The sequence below is a fragment of the Nelumbo nucifera genome, chromosome 2, assembly GCF_055504915.1.
Source record: "Nelumbo nucifera cultivar China Antique chromosome 2, China Antique-T2T, whole genome shotgun sequence".
NCBI lineage: Eukaryota > Viridiplantae > Streptophyta > Magnoliopsida > Proteales > Nelumbonaceae > Nelumbo > Nelumbo nucifera.
In genome coordinates this window covers 66,682,939-66,700,323 of record NC_142650.1, presented here as the reverse complement: position 1 = coordinate 66,700,323, position 17,385 = coordinate 66,682,939, and the positions used below count along the sequence as shown (strand labels likewise).

The window sequence follows — 17,385 nt, the reverse complement described above, 5'->3', positions numbered from 1 at the left end:
TGGCATTATTGTAATTTTTGAATATTATAGAGGCCACTACAAGAAAATTGACCTTTGGCAATAGGCACTTCATTATAGTTGCTAACCAAAAGATAAAATTTAACAACAATTGATCATTGTTGTTGCTAAATCAAATGAATTGGCAGCTTTCTCTGTGATTGTTGCTATAACAATGAATTGGGAACAAAGCTACTACTATTTGCTAATTGAATATCCAACTGTTACTATATCATTGAATTGGCAACTACAATGAACCACTTGTTGTAATTATTGCTTTCAAACGTTGCTATTCGCTAATATCATTGAATCTTTAGCTACAACCATTGAAGGTTGTAGCTACAAACATGTTTACTACATCAAATAGAATGAAGAACAAAAATTCATTTTAATGAAATTAAATCAATTCTAGGATAGTCACAACAAAAAAGATGATTTCAAACATATTTTATATTTTCACTAGGGCAGCATAAATTTTGAGTAGGGATGCCAATGGATCGGGTTTAGTATGAACTTGGATTAACCTAAACATGATTTAATCAATTATATCAAACTTGATTCAATTGTTTGACAACCAAGTAATTAATTAATCAAAATATGGTCAAAATGTGACATCATAATTAAGATAATAATATAAAGAAATTTTATTAGATAACATAATATATGTAAGAAAACATGTAAAAATTATATTAAATATTTAAATATAATGATTGAGATGTTAAAATATAAAGAAGTGCAAAAGGCGAAGAAAACTCAATGTTTTCTAGGTTTTAATCTTTTATTTCTATTTAAGAAATTCAACTATAATAACAAACTTAATTAGATCACACACCAAATAACCAATCATGGCCATTGGGTCACCGATTACACACTAAAACTCAAATCCTAATTTGTAGAAATTTTTAAATAAAAATATAAATTAAACAAAATAATAGTTATATATAATTTTATATTATTTTATTTATATAATATATAAAACATGCTAGTGTGTCATGGTTTGACTTATTTGACCCTCTATGACTGAGAGGCCAGTATGGTTAGCCTATGGACTAGTCTTTATCAATGTTTTAAAAACTGACCCAGAGGGAGGTTGGACTATTTTTGCCTCCAGGTCAAAGGTCACCATTTCAACCATTCGGATTGGATGGGTCAAATCATGCCACATTAGCATATATATATATATACACATGTATTTTATTAATAAAAATGTATAGTCATTTTTTAGATGTGATATATTTATATTTAACTATATTTTTAAAATTTTTTATTTGTAAAAATGATAAAAATTGTGTTTTGAGGTCAAAAAGGTTTTTCTTTTTTGTGAAAATACCGGGGCAAGGCGCCTAAGATGCACAAATATTAAAAAATTACCCAAAATATAAAAAGATCACCTTAATCAAATATCTGAGCACAAAGTTATGGCCTCCAAAAGTTTGTAAAAATATGCATTGAGTTTGCAACTTGTGACCATAGTGATGAAAGAATGGTAGGATCCATCTTATAGCCGCCAAAAAGATTGCGGAATGGGTGGGCGAATTTCAAAAAATTTCCTACATTCTCTCAATTGGGAATCATATTCCTTAAATTTAGAATACAATATTCAAGGATCCTACTTGAACCATAATCGAACCAGATCTGAACCAAAAGGAAAAGGGAGGATTATACCTGATCCGGAGAAACAGTATCTCCCAAAGTTGGTGTTCACGCCTAAAGAGGACACCAAGATCCGCTCCTGCTGAAGATGACACAGCTGTACGTGGAACGGAACCAGCAGAGTGCGTCCTACACACTGGATCCTTCTCAAGAATCCTCTGGAAACTCTGAGCACCAAATCTTTTACAATCTTTTCTGCAAGACTGATGACAAGAATTGATTTCTTGATTTCTTTCTTCTGCAAAGATCAAATCTTGCAAGAAGGAATGGCAGCGGCTGGAGGAGAACTCCTGGGATGAAGATGGTTGAATTGCTTCTCTTCTCTCTGGAGTGTGTATGAGATCCTATCTCAATTCGCAGGATGCTTTCTTACTTGAACCCTTGGTTCGAAAATCCCTTTTTTTTTCTTAGGGTTTCTCCTCTTTTCTTCTTGATTAAGAAACCTCATAAATTAGGAGTTATCCCAATCCAAATCAGTATTTGGATAGGGGATTATCTTAATCCTATCTGCAGATTAAGTTAGCTTACTCCTGATCTTATCAGAAGGTTACCAGATTCAAATTTAATTTGAATTTGGTCTCCCATAGTGGATAAGGTTAAAGGCTCAATCCTTTTGCTAACATTAATCTCAGATTTGCCCCATAGATGGGTGATCATATCAGCCTAGCTCGAAATGGGCTTTTGGCCCATTAAGTGTTCAGTGCTTAACTAGTTTCCAATCTGCTGCCCAGTTGGGCTTCTTTGTATGGCGTGAGACCCAAGCATTGATCTACACACCAGCCACATGGGTTCGGCCCAGCCTTTATTACAAGGCCCAGCCGAATTCACTGAAAAACTCAATGAACCCCTGAGCCCATCACATGGACCCTATGGGCCTAACACTTACATTAAGTGGTCCCTGGGCCAAGCCATCTTATAAAAATCTAGGGACTGTGGGCAGGTGCAAGATTAGTCCATCAGGTACTATCCTAAATGGACTTACACTTAACTTCTTAGCCCTTAATGATCAAGCACTGCCCGACAAGAGAGGACCTCTCCCTCGGCTGCAAAGAACAGTGTCGCACTCTCCACTCACATGGATTCCGGGAATTAAAACCATTTGCAAACACTTTGAAACCGTATATAAATATATCATATATAAATTTTGCAAAACAAAATTCCAACGATTGAAATCAATTGTCGGCAGTTTGATTTCCATCAGAGAGAGTGCATTCCCGATCATTACCTTTGTCTGACAAAGGGGCTGATCCTGTCACTATGATCACCCACTCAGATGAATTCTCAGACTGTCCCAACATACCTAGGTTTTGATCCCTACTAAGGATCTCACTGATTGGCATATCAAAGACAGTCCGATCCGACACCTAGTGAAGTGTCATAATCGAGTCTAGGGGTCAGGTGTAACTTTCCAGTTTTGCCCATCTGTCTCCAAGGTCCAGAGCAATACTGGAAATCTGGTCCGGTTCAAGGATTCGAGTAACCCCATACTGCATGTGCCTTGGGTCTTACCTTGGTGGCCGAGACAGGCCATCCCAACACTTGGTGGCACACCAGTATCAGCCTTGGCAGGATAAATCTCCCCAGACTTATCTAATGGCTGTGAACATTTAAAACTAACACGAGTCTCTATAAGTGTCTAGTTTTAGGGTCTTACACAGAATTAAACCAAACAACATGAATCAAACATGCACTTTATTTATTTACATTAAATATCAAAAGTACATCAAAACAGATTGAAGCTAAGGGCATACAAAACTGTCTAACAAGTGACTGGGTTAAATGATGAACGGATCAACTGCTTGGGTCAGTTTAAGGCTGCCAATGAATCGAGGTCTGACTCAATGGATCCAAACCGATTAGGTTAATTCTAGTTAAAGGAATCAGAACTAACGGGTTGGTTTCGGGTCCTAATATAGTGTCCTGATTATTATTGGTTTGAAACCAATTCCACCTAGTATCGAATTGATTCAGACCTGACTTGAGCTATATACATATAATATATATAATAGTAAATAAAATATAATTTACATATAATATATACATAATGTATAATATATATTAATTGTATTTATTTATTATAACCTGGTTCACCCAATTAGACATGATTGTCCCAAGAACCGATCAATTCGATTATGGGTCTAAAAATTATAGACCTTATCGGGTCCAATTTGGTTTTAGGTCCTCAATATTTTACATTGGGTTAGCTTCAGTTCTAATTAGTCTCAAACCAGACCCGACTTGTTGATAGCCCTAGGTCAGTTGGTTTGTTTGGACCTAAGTGGTTGAGTCAATGACCCAAAATAAAATAAAAAATAGAATATTTGTAGCTATTTACGATTTAAGACAAGAAACCCAAATTATTTTAGTTTATAATTCAAATAATAATTATTATTTTGTCCTTATTAAATTAAAGGGTAAATATCTTAAACACCCCATATTGTTTGGCCTAATGACACGTGATACCCTTAAGTTTTCTGACAATTATCAGCGCCATTAAATTAGGACAGAAAATATGATTTTATTTTTTACCCTTCCATTAATTCTCACTCATATCGAACCCATTTTGTACCATTTTTCAAATTACATTTTTGCCCTTTCTTAATAAGGGAAGGATTAAAGTATTATTCTCGCCCGAACACTGTTTATCATCGTTCATTGGAGAAAAATACATCATCGTTCGTGCGGAGAAGAACCAGTCATCTTTCACAACTGCCACTGCAAACTCTAGCAAGTTGTACAGCGATGCAGAACAAGTTTGTACGAAAAACATGCATCTATATGTGGTGTGTTGGGACCCATGTGTCTGCTTTAATTCATACACATGGGTCCAAGTGCTTGACAAAATGTCAAACACTGTTTCAACGTGAATCTGTCAATACCAATGTATGAAACATTGTTTCAAGTGTAATGTCCATGATTGGAATTGTTCTAGCTCATAGTGTAGTTTATGGTATAGCTTATGTTTTCGGTTGTGGTGTAGCTTATTTTGTAGGTTATGGTGCTTATTGTGTAGATTTCTATGTAGCTTATGTTATAACTATATTTGTCCCTATCTATGATGTAGGTGACAGATGGGTGTAGATACATGTTCATCATCAATTATGGTGGCCATTGGAAGTCCACATATGGGAAGTTATCATACGCTAATGATCAAGTTGGACATGTGGATAATGTGGACAGTGACGAAATATGCTATCTAAACATCTTGAATGACTTCTGTTCATTTGTTGTTATACCTCTTGGAAGCATTGTGACTATCAACTACAGGATACCAGGTTGGGATTTAGAGGAGCATTTAGGTGTTTTTGGTTGTGAAAATGATGTGATGGACATGTTTGCCATCCATGGGGACCTCCGTAAGATAATATTTTATATTATGTATACTGAAGCCAAGTGTGTTAGTATGGATGATGGGTGTAGTGGCAAGGGAAAGGAACAATTGCAAGATGATGATGATGATGATATTGACTGTTATGTAGTTGATGATGATGATGATGATGATGTTGCTGGTCATAGCCATGGTAGTTATGAGGGGTTGGATAGTCATCATGGTGTTGATGATGGGGAATTTGAGGGTTTGTATGATAATGGTGATGCTTACTGAGATGATGATGGTGAGGATTGTTCATATGATGATGGTGGGGATCATAAGGGTTCAGATGATAATGATGGTAATGAGGGTGTACATGATGGTGATGGTGCTGACTTGTCTAACTATGAGCCTACTAGTGAGTATGACAGTCCAAGGGAGGGGCAATACACTAGAGTTTGACTTTTCCAAACCAAGATTTCGGGTTGGTATGGAGTTTACCAATGCAAAAGAGTTTAGGAAAGCATTAAAACAATATTGTGTGGTGTAGGGTGTAGAGATTAAAAGAAGAAAAAATGAGAAGTGCAGGTTTATTGGAGTGTGTGATGTAGTTGACTGTGGCTGGAGGATTCATGCCTCCCCTAGCCATGATGGAGGCAGCTTCCTAGTTGAGACCCTTAATGATACACACAAGTTGTATCAGGGTAACTACAAATAGGGAGGCAACAAATACATGACTATCAACAAAGAATGAAGGGTTGTTAAGGGCTGATCTTACCATGTCAAGCAGTGTGCTTATGTTTGAAATTAGGATAATGTTTGGGATAGATGTGACTTGGAGGAAAGTACATAGGGCCAAGCTTAAGACTGTTGATAGGATCAGGGGATCCTTGGCAGATTCATATGCAATACGTCCTCAGTACTGTACAATTTTACTTGCAAACAACCCTGGGTCTGTTGTGAAGCTACATACCCCATTTACCTCAAAAGAAGACATATATGGGATTTTCAAGAGAGTATTCATATGTTTTGTAAGTCCAAGGGATGAGTTCTTGGATGGTTATAGAAAGATAATTGGACTGGATGGTTGTCACACCAAGACTGGTGCAATAGGGGTATAATACTCACCGATGTAGAGATTGATGGCAATAATGGAATTTTTCCTTTTGCATATTCTGTGGTGGAAGCTGAAAGTAGAGACAATTAGATCTGGTTCTTGGTTGAGTTAAGAGATGCTCTATGTATTGATGGCCCACATAGGTGGACATTTATGTTGGATAGGCAGAAGGTATGTATATATTTGTTTGGTTGAGTTCATGCATAGTTTTTTTGTTTTGATTACAAATAAAACTAATAAATGTGATTCTTGTTTGTTGGGCATTGTTGAAGCTGTATCATGTTGCATGCCTGGTGCAAATCATAGGTTCTGTCTATGATATCTATATAGCAACTTCAAAAAGCTATTCAAGGGAAAGGCATTGAAGGATGTTGTATGGGCTGCTAGGAAATCATATACCCAATTTGACTTTGTTCATTATATGGAAGTAATCAAAAGCATGTCCAGATATGTATTTGAATGGCTTAGCAAGATTCCCCCGACATATGGTCCAGACATGGGTTTGACCCATGTCATTAGACATGGGTAGTTAGACCCCCCATAGTGAGGAGGAGGGCAGGTCGACCCCCAAGAGAAGAGGATGAAGTAGCCCCATTATACCCTACCCCACTAGAACGGAAGACAGTTAGGTGTTCCATTTGTGGTGTAATAGGGCATACCAGAAAGAATTATAGAGCCCTTCCTCCGAATATGAACAGAGAGACTCTAGTGGTAAAAAAATCACTCAAGACTCAACACAAATGAAATTATGAATGGTATTTTACTTGTGTACTGTATACTAACTAGGGTATGTGAATTATAGGGTGGAGGGCTTGTTGCTGATCATGATCATACCCAATCTGCAAGAAGGAAAGCTTTGCCACTTAGGAGAGGGGCTATTTCTACACAAGTTGTTGCTGGCTCATCATCAAGAGCAGCAGGTGGTAGTGCAAGCGGAATGTCTGATAGGGGTGGTAGAACAAGGGGGATGGGGGAGGGGAAGGTATAGGTGGTAGAGCTGACATGGGGAACTTGCAACATCAAGACATTGCTTCATTAGGAAGATAGGTGGGGACATTTTTGTTTTCTCATAATAGTTTAGTATGTCAGCTGAAGTTTGTACTGACTTTCATTCTAATTGGAGTGTATAGAGGAACAGAGTAGCCAAGATTTGAGATACTCCCAACCATGAGAGGTAGAGGAACACAACTTTCAGCTGTGTTATTTTTTTGAACTTTGGAATACTTTGAACTTTGATATATTTTGACACATAGAACTTGTTAGTGATTATATTTTGAACTTTAGAACAGTGATGTAGGAGAGAACATATGAACTTGTTAATGATTATAGAACTTTTGTATTGATACAATTGACACAGTTTTTACTTTTTGGAATTCTTTAGAATTCCTTAGATTTAACGCATATGGATGCGAGTTGGGTTTGATGTAAGTGTTTGTTTCAGTTAACACAGGTTCTACATATCAGCTTGCATATGGATGCAGGTGTGATTCAGTTGAAACCCCAACTGAATGGACTAATTTCATTTGGATGTAGGTGTTTGATTTTATTGAAACCCCAACTGAATGGACTCATTTCATATGGATGCAAGTGTTTGATTGAGTTGAAACCCCAACTGAATGGATTGATTTCATAACTGATAGTCTATCTTGAATATTTTGATTACATAACTGAGAGTCTATCTTGAATATAATGATTTCATAACTGATAGGGTGGAGAGAACAGTTTGAATAGACTGATTTCATAACTGATAGTCTATCTTTAAATATATTGAATACTGATTTCATAACTGATTGTCTAACTGGGTTATGATTCCATAACTGATAGGGTGGAGAGAACAATTTGAATAAACTGATTGCATAATTAATAGTCTATCTTTGAATATCATGATTTAATGTATTTGATTGGGCTGGGTGCTATTCCTTCAGTTGAGCAAGGAGGAAAAGTTGTTGCTCTACATTGTAGCAGGAACTTGACTGGCCCACCAATGACACAGTTGTAGCAAGAACTTGATTACTCCACCCATGACTACTAAGTTTGAGTCTTGGTATTGATGTCAATGCAGGGGTAAATACATTGTAGCAAACATTTTGTACATGTCTAACCCACCAAGTTGCCATGTTTGATAGTGTTGAACTGGTTTTCTGCATGTTATAGAACCAGTTATGAAATTAGTCTATATATGAAAAAAGGTGCTACTAGTTCATGAATCTTTCACAATTTTTTGATTAAATAAACACCTTCAATGTTTGATAAAATATATGAGAGAGAGAGAGAGAGTACAACTATTACTAGTTCATGAACCTTTCACAATTGTTTGATTAAACAGACACCTTCAAACACTAATGACAAAATTAGAAAGCCACATCATGAATTTTTTATGCGCAAATTCTTGATACGCTTTAATAACTTATTACAAAATTCGGACATCCTATCCAAATTATCCTTCTCAGATTGTACAACTACTACTTCATCCAATGTGTCCATAGATGACCTTTCATTTATTCTAGAAGGTCCTGGACCAACATATGTTTTCATGGTTACATTATCCACCGATGTTACCCATGAAAAAAATTTATAGCCACCTGCATCATACAAAAAAAATTGAATTTTCATAAGTCATTGAACAAAATAATTATGGAATAACAAATTTTTTTCTTACCTGAGGCTTTGTGCATACCCAGAACCGTTTTCCTTGGCTGTTAGGATTTTTCGATGTGAACACTCAGCATAGTCCAATGCCATAGGGACACATCATTACTTCATCTTTCCATAAGAAAAAAGTTGCATCGTTTATCGGGGGTAAACTATAACAAATACATGTTATTAAACATATACCATGTTGGGCAAACTACAACAAAATTACCTAACTGATACCTACATACATAGTAGTGGCACCCGTAGAACTGTTGGCCAACGTTCATGGTGCCCACTTACAGTTGTTGTACCTGCAATCATTAGAACAGATTAGAGGTCACATATGGGTGACTAGGCATACGGGGTGGAAGGGGGTGGGAGTTGGGATTGCCGGGGGAGGGGGGAGGGGGGAGGGGCTGGGCGTGTCATGGGGTGACAGTCAATGACTGCATCTATTTGAAATCAAAATCCTACTGTCGTTCTCCTCTCTCCTCCCCCACATCGCATTGGCAGTGGCGCAGTGCATTGGGGTCAATGCCGTTATCCTCCCCCACATTGCGGGTTTCAAAACCCTTTTGGGGTCACCAACAATGGTTCCGACGCTACAAGTTAAAATGGGTTTCAAAACCCTTCATGGGGTCGCCGTTCTGTAAGAGGACGTCAGTGACTGATAACCTACTCTACGAAAAGTCCACCGCACTGACGATGCCGATGCTGACAATCAATGCCGGTGACTAGCAATTGGACGCCGGTGAGCCTTAGTTCCAATGTTGGTGATAGGTTCAATCGATTCATTGTTGACATAGCTAGCAAGCCCGAACTAAAACTAAAAGGGTATTTTCGACCATAAAAGGGTAGTTTGGGAATTATGGAAAAAGTATCAATCACATGGTGTCACATGCAAACGGGACCTGACGGTTGAGTAATGGAAGGGAAGGAGTTGGACATTTGTCAAAAAACTTAAGGGTATCACAAGACAATAGCTAAACAGTAAGGGTACCGCATGTCATTAGACCAAACAGTAAGGGGTGTTTAAGAGATTTACCCTAAATTAAATCTTGATATTTTTCTTAAAAAACAGAACTCCCCTTTTCCCGCCACTAGGCCACCACATTTTATACTTTTCCCTCCAATGAAACTCATGCGCTAATCCCAAATTCCCAATTCTCCCTCCATCTCTTTTCCACTCTTCATCTTCGACTCAGAATTAGAACACCATCACCGAGTTCGACTTTGCGGAGGAACACCGTCTTCGACTGAAGTTATTCAGTAAAAGTCAGCATAGGTTAGAACTCTCTCATTCTCAGAGTTCGTTTCCGATTCTATAGATTTAGGTTGTAAATGTCTCAATTTGTCACCATTAGAATTTTTATTCTCTGAATGATAGGTCGAGTAAGATAAGGGCGTTGTGGTCGAACAAGTCAAATAGGGTGAAGACATTAAGATAAAATTTGTGTATTCAAAATTTGAATATTCATATCTTTCTCTCTTGCTATATTTAACATTGTAGATGTTTTTTTTTTTTTTTCAGAAAGACAGGATCGGGCTTGGACGTTCTCCAGGCCATAAGCTTTGAATGGCAGAATATATGATCACAAAAGATATTCAATCTTAGGTTAGTCTATGTATTTGAAGTTTGTAGAAGTTAGAAATCCCTCATCGTGGTTTCCCCTTTTTCTCTGGTTTTTTAAACAAAATTTAATTCTTGTGAAAAAAAAGAAAAAAACTAGCTTCTTTGAGTAGATCGTGTTTGACTTTAATCATCACATTTTTTTTTTACTTTAATCATCACTTGATTATTTCTTTTACACAAAGATATTGGTAGGAAGTGGAAGTTTTTTTGGACATGGGATGGTATTGGGAATAGTGTCTAGAAGTAGTAGTAGACCTTTCATGGGCCGGGTCGGGCCGGACTTTCACTTTGTATTAACAGATTTTTTTAAGGCCCGAGCTTGAGCTCAAGCCCGGCCTGACCATCGGGCTTACAACTTGGGCCCGAGCCCGAAATTTATCCCATATTTTTACTATTGCTGAAACGACTGAATAGAGAGAGAGTGAGAGAGAAATTATAAAGAAAAAGAGACGGCGAAGGGCCTCCGGCAATGGGCGCGGCTTGGGCTGAAGTGTCAACAATATCTGACGGAGGCCAAGCTCATTGCGACCGGCCTGAGTTCGGGTAGGTTCTTTACTTAGCGATTCTGTCTTGCTGTCTTTCTTGCTTTTCACTGATGGCGAACTTCTTTTCGCAGGTGTGATGGTTTCTCGAGGGACCCGGGGTGGGCACTTGTTCCAAGGTATGAAGAGGAGAAAGCGGGTTGCCAAACGAACTCACACCGAGAAGCCCCGGGATGCGGAGCCCGAGGTGCCGGACTATCAGCCAGAAGACCTGCCCAGGGAGCCCGAGATGGTTCCTCCAATGCAGGAGCCGACAGGGGGCCCTTATGCTGAGACTACCTACACAGGGGCTTCTACATACTCCGGCGCTCCTGCTTACTCTGGGTCTGCTCATACGCGAGCTGGGCCCTCGGGCTCGGGGGCCCCGGGGGATTTCAGGAGTGTGTTGTCGCCGACCCATGCTCTTCAAAAGAGTAAGGAGGCTATGTTCCCCGAGGAGGTCGCGGCGTGGACTGATCTCCCTCTGCATCAAGTGGCCTGTCGTGCCGTTACCCATGCCATGGTGCTAAGTGTTCTCCATTTTTTAGAGCTCTTTGGCTTTTGTTTTGTTGGTTCTTTTGATCACTCGGTTCCTTTTGACAGGTGAATTCTTCTATTCGCGCCTTGGCGGCTCAGGTGGAGAGGAGCTTGAGGCAGGCGCGAGCTGCCGAAGAGGCTCGTCGCACTGCCGAGGAGGCTGCTCGTGCTGCCGAAGAGACTGCTCGTTTTTCACGGATCAGGCAGGCGAGATCTCAGAGGGATGCCGAGGCCATGGGAGTGGTGGTGAAGCACGTGGCGGACTTGAGGCTAGATCTGCAGCATCAGGTCGAGTACCTTTAGGAGGACATCAGGGAGAGGACACAGATCTTTTCTCAAGGTATCGAAGATGCCAAGAAGAAGGTTGTCGATGAGTACATTGCTTCGCCGGGCTTTGATGATCTGATGGTGGATTCATACAGGAGGGGTTTTAACTAAGCCGATGGATGATCCGGAATACGTACCCCGAGCTCGATATTAGCGCCATATCCACTTCGCGCATAACTCAGGAGATGGCCAATGCTGTTGACGGTGAGCCGGACTCTGAGGGCGAGGCGGGGCCTTTGGGTATTGTTGAAGTGCCTTCTGATAATGAAGAAATAGCTCCGGGCTTGTAAATTTTTATTTTTATGTACTACCTTACTTTTGAAATGGAATGACTTTTGCTTAAGTGTTGGTTGTTCTTTCTCCTGAACTGAGCATATTTGCCGAACTAATCATACGTCCGATCTGTTTCCTGTTCGGGCTACCGCACTCGTGCGGCCTGTTTTGGTGGTAATTTTATCCACTTTGCTTGGCGGTCTATAGGTAGTATCGCCTTAGGTTGACGATGTTCCATGCTCGGGGTATTTGCTTTCCCTTTAAGGTTTCGAGCTCGTATGCCCCCCCGAGTGCATTCTTTACTTTGTAGGGTCCTTTCCAATTTGGTCCGAGTTTTCCCACGCCGGGTTCGAGTACCATGATCTTACGGAGAACCAGGTCGTCGACGCGGAAACTCCTCTTCTTTACTCTGGCGTTATAGTACCGAGCTACCTTTTGCTGGTAGGCCGCAGTTCGGATGTGCGCGAGGTCTCTTACCTCGTCCAATAGGTCGAGGTTGGTGCGTAACTCGTCTCCGTTTGTCTGCTCGTCGTATGCTTCTAGTCGCAACGTAGGTACTTCGATTTCCGCCGGGATTATCGCTTCGGTGCCGTAGGTGAGGTTAAAGGGGGTCTTTCCTGTGGCGGTTTTTTCGTGGTTCGGTGAGCCCATAGAACACTTGGTAGCTCGTCCGCCCACAACCCTTTAGCTCGGTCTAGTCGTGCTTTCAGTCCGCGGAGGATGGCTCTGTTCATTACTTCTGTTTGACCATTTGCCTGCGGGTGTGCAACCGACGTGAAGTTCTGACGAATTCCCATACTTTGGCACCATTCTTGGAACTTGATATCCTCGAACTGTTTGCCGTTGTCGGAGATCAGTACCCGAGGTAGCCCGAAGCGACATACTATGTTCTTCCAAAAGAAGTTCTATATGTTTCGGGCTGTAACTATTGCCAGAGGTTCAACTTCTATCCACTTTGTGAAGTAATCTACTGCCACCACTAGGAACTTTCTCCCACATGTTGCTGGCGGGAATGGCCCCAGAAGGTCGATGCCCCATTGTGCAAAGGGCCATGGACTGGTGAGGTATTTGAGGTCGGCAGCAGGCTGATGGTGGATGTTGGCATGTTTCTGACACTTGTCGCATTTTCTGACGAGCTCGACGGCCTCTGCCTTCATCGTTGGCCAGTAGTATCCTTGTCGAAGTGCCTTTTGAGCGAGGGCTCTGCCCCCCAGGTGTCCGCCGCACAAGCCTTCATGAGTGTCGCGGAGTACGAGCTCGGCTTTGGCAGGTCGCAAGCAACGTAGGTAGGGGAGCGTGTAGGATTGTCGGTACAACCGTTCGTCTATTATGACGTATTTGGCTGCCTGGCGCTGCACCCTTTTGGCTGCATTGCGGTCCGCAGGGAGGGTTCCATCTTGTAGGAAGCTTGCGAGTGGGTCGATCCAACTCGGCTCTGCTTCAAAGACGGGAGCGACCTCTTCTGTCCCATCGAGAATGCTGGGCCGAGGTAAGTCCTCTATGTACACGGTTCTCATGGCGTTGTGACTCGTGCTGGCTAGCCGGGACAGGGCGTCGGCCTCAGTGTTCTCTGACCTCGGGATTTGCCTGATGAAGTGTGACTGGAAGTTGAGCAGAGCCTCCTTTACTTTTGCCAAGTATGCAATCATAGTGAGCTCACGTGCTTCGTACTCGCCTGTAACTTGGTTGACCATGAGCTGGGAATCACTACAGATAACTACATGCTTTGCTCCGACCTTCTGTGCTAGGTTCAGCCCGGCTATCAGTGCCTCGTACTCCGCCTCGTTGTTGGATGCTGCAAACTCAAAGCGTAGTGTGTATTCCAATTTTGTTCCACTCGGGCCGCGTAGCACTATTCCAGCCCCGCTGCCCTGTTGGTTCGATGAGACATCTACGTGAAGGATCCAGGGCTCCTCATCCCAGTTCGCGTTTGGCCTAACCAGGAGAGATGCTACACTGGCTGCTACTTCACGGGGTTCAAACTCTATTGGCTTGGGAGCTCCGAGCTTGCCCGAACTAGGGGTATCGGGCTCGACCGGCTCGGGGGCTTCGAGGCTAAACGTGCACTCGGCGATAAAATCTGCCAAGGCTTGGGCCTTAATAGCAGTTCTTGGCTTGTACTGGAGGTCGTACTCGCTGAGTTCGATGGCCCATTTCGTTAGTCGACCGGAAACCTCGGGTTTGAGTAAAACTTGCCTCAGAGGTTTGTCAGTCAGGACGATGACGGTGTGAGCCTGGAAGTACGGGCAGAGTTTGCGAGCTGTTATCACCAGTGCGTATGCTAGCTTTTCTATCTGCGGGTACCTTGTCTCTGCTCCCTACAAAATTTTACTAACATAATAGATGGGTCGCTGGACCCGGTCTGTTTCTTTTATTAGTACCGAATTGACCACTTCGTCGCTTGCCGAGAGGTACAGTTCTAAGACTTTGCCCTCCTTGGGTCGGGCTAAGGTTGGCACACTAGCAAGGTAACTTTTTAGCTCGTCAAACGCGAGCTGGCAGTCTTGGGTCCATTCGAACCCTTTGCCTTTGATTGCTTTGAAGAAGGGTAGGCAGCGGTCTATTGATTTGGACATGAAGCGGCTTAGAGCGGCTATGCGGCCGTTTAGCCTCTGAACTTCTTTTACTTTCCGGGGTGGTCTCATATCTAGGATGGCTTTTATTTTGTCCGGGTTGGCCTCAATACTGCGCCGGTTGACAATGTACCCTAGGAATTTGCCTGAGGTGACACCGAAGACGCATTTGTTAGGGTTCAACTTCATGTTAAATTGACGCAGGATTTGGAAGACAGAATCTAAGTCTTGTAGTAATTCCTGTGAAAATTGTCTTGACGACCATGTCGTCTACATAACATTCTATCTTCGTGCCGATCAAGGGCCGAAACAGCCTATTTACAAGTCTTTGGAAGGTTGCCCCGGCATTTTTTAATCCGAAGGGCATGACCTTGTAGTAGTACAGGCCGAACTCGGTTATGAAGCTGGTTTTTTCTTCATCGGGCTGGTCCATCCTGATTTGGTTGTAGCTCAAGTAGGTGTCCAGGAAGCTTAGCAACTCATGTCCTGAGGTCGCGTCCACTAGGCGGTCAATTTTGGGGAGGGGGAAGCAATCTTTCGGGCAAGCTCGGTTCAGGTCGGTGTAGTTGACGCACATGCGCCACTTGCCGTTCGCCTTTTTTACCAGCACTAGGTTGGCCACCCAGCTCGGGTAATGGACTTCCCTTATGAAGTCTGCTGCGAGGAGCTTCTCGACCTCCTCGTCGACCGCCCTCCAGCGCTCTGGGGCTAAGTTGCGTTTCTTCTGTCTAACGGGTCTGACTATAGGGTCAGTATTAAGTTTGTGAGTTATCAGGCCGGGGCTAATACCGGGCATGTCGGCCGCGGAAAAAACTCACCAGTTCGGTTCGTAGGGGTTCCTCGACGGAAGCACCAATCTGTAGTGTGCGAGCTGGGTCCGTAGCCGAAGTTGGGACTGTGACCATTTCCTCTGTGGGCGAAGCTCGTTCCTCGCCTTGCTCCACAGGCCGCTCCAGTTCAAGGTCGTCGGCCACCTTGGTTTTTCCCTTCAGGGCGGCAACATAACACTTGCGGGACTCGAGTTGGTCGCCCTGCGCTACCCCCACACCGAAGTCTGTAGGGAACTTCATGGCCAAATAGTAGGTGGAGACCACCGCCCGCAGGATATGCGTGATTGGCCGCCCTATTATGGCATTGTATGGGGAGGGGGTCGCGACCACCAGGAAATCATGGTTGAGTCTGACCGCACAAGGCCATGTGCCGACTTCCACAGGTACTGTTATTTTTCCGAGGGGCCTGACTTCCTCTCCGCTGAAACCCACCAGAGGAGTGTTCGCGGGCTTCAGCTCGCTCCTCTGTAACTGTAGCTGGTCAAATGCTGATTTGAAGAGGATGTTCGCTGAGCTGCCCGAATCTACGAGTACGCGTCTAACCTTGAAGTCGCTGATCCTTATTTTAATGACAAGCGCGTCATCGTGGGGGTAGTAGACCCCTCGCGCGTCATCTTCCGTGAAGAAGATTGGTTCTTCGGTCTTTGGTCTTTTTGGGGGGTTTCGTTCTTCGAGGGCCGCTTCGCGAACTGAAGTCCGGGCTGCTGCCGAGGTACACCTTGCTACCACCGAACCTCCCACAATTACATGGATGGTTCCCCGAATTGGCCTCTCTTCCGGAGGCTGTCGCTGCAACGGTTTGGCAGGTCTGCTGCTAGATTCGGGGGCATCCTTTTCGTGCTCCCCTTGCCGACCTGCCTTATTGTTATTATTGTTATGCTGTACAAAATTTCTTAAGTATCCGCGACGGATGAGTCCCTCTATCTTGTCCCAGAGATTATTACACTGCTCAGTACTATGACCGTGGTCTCTATGGAAACTACAATACAAATTCTTATTTCTCTCGTTCGGATTTCCCTTTAGGCGAGGTGGCCACTTCATGTATGAGGCGTCCTTGATCGTCATTAAGATCTCGGTCTGCCTCGTGTTTAACGGCGTGTAATCCGTCCGAACTGCTAGGGGAGCTCGGAATGACTGGTTCAGCTTCGGCTCCCGGGCCGGGTTTTTTCTATCGACTGGGTTGGAGGGCTCGCCTTCCCTCTTTGTTTTCTCGTTCCCGCCTTCGGTTCGTTGGTTGATTTCTTCCTCTGTCCTCATGAATTTGTCCGCGAGCTTGAGGAATTCGGCCACGGTTGCGGGCTGGTTAGCTACCATGTGCCATTTGAACTCTTTGTGCGTTACTCCCCTTTTGGTTGCCGCGAGCTGCACCGCGGGGTCTAACTGCGGTATCTGCAAGCACGCTTCATTGAATCGCTTGATGTAGCCCCGGATGGATTCTCCTTCCCTCTGGACTACTCCGAAGATGCTTTCCTCTGTTCTGGGGCACCGTTTGCTAGTGACAAAGTGTGTGGTGAAGACCTGCACGAACTGGGCCCAACACTTTATCGACCCGGGGGACAGGTTCCTGTACCAAGTGCGAGCTACCCCCTGAAGGTGGTGGTGAAGGCCACGCACACGCACGATTCGCTGGCCTTGGCGAGGCACATTTGGGACTGGAAAGCGTCAACGTGGTCGTTGGGGTCGAAGGACCCATCATACTTGTCCAAAGGTGGGAGCTTGAAATCTCTGGGCAAGGGGACCGCCAGGAGTTCTGATGCGAGGGGGGAAGGAACTGAGAGAATCGGGGCAGCTCCTACCTCGTCCGAGTTCGTCTCTTCTTTGCCTCTGAGCTCTGACAAGACACGGGTGGCAATTCGGCGACTTTGCCGGTGCCTCCTTTGAGTGGGCCTGGTATTGGCGCTGCTGGCCTCCGTGTTGCCGAGCTCGATGGGCCCAGAATGCTGATAGTTTGCTGCCAGGGCGCCGAATCAGTTTTTCGTG

The 17,385-nt window shown here is 43.3% G+C and overlaps 1 long non-coding RNA gene across 2 annotated transcripts; it reads left to right on the top strand.

Annotated features, from left to right (window-relative positions):
* The first annotated feature begins 9,855 nt into the window (after window positions 1–9,855).
* LOC104601396 (uncharacterized) lies at window positions 9,856–12,056 on the top strand. 2 transcript variants are annotated; one of them, XR_016083157.1, is made up of 5 exons: window positions 9,856–9,996; window positions 10,099–10,141; window positions 10,243–10,887; window positions 10,961–11,388; window positions 11,469–12,056. It is a non-coding gene; the product is annotated as an uncharacterized LOC104601396 (long non-coding RNA). The 2 variants fall into 2 exon arrangements; XR_016083158.1 differs by lacking the exon at window positions 10,099–10,141.
* The last annotated feature ends 5,329 nt before the right edge of the window (window positions 12,057–17,385 follow it).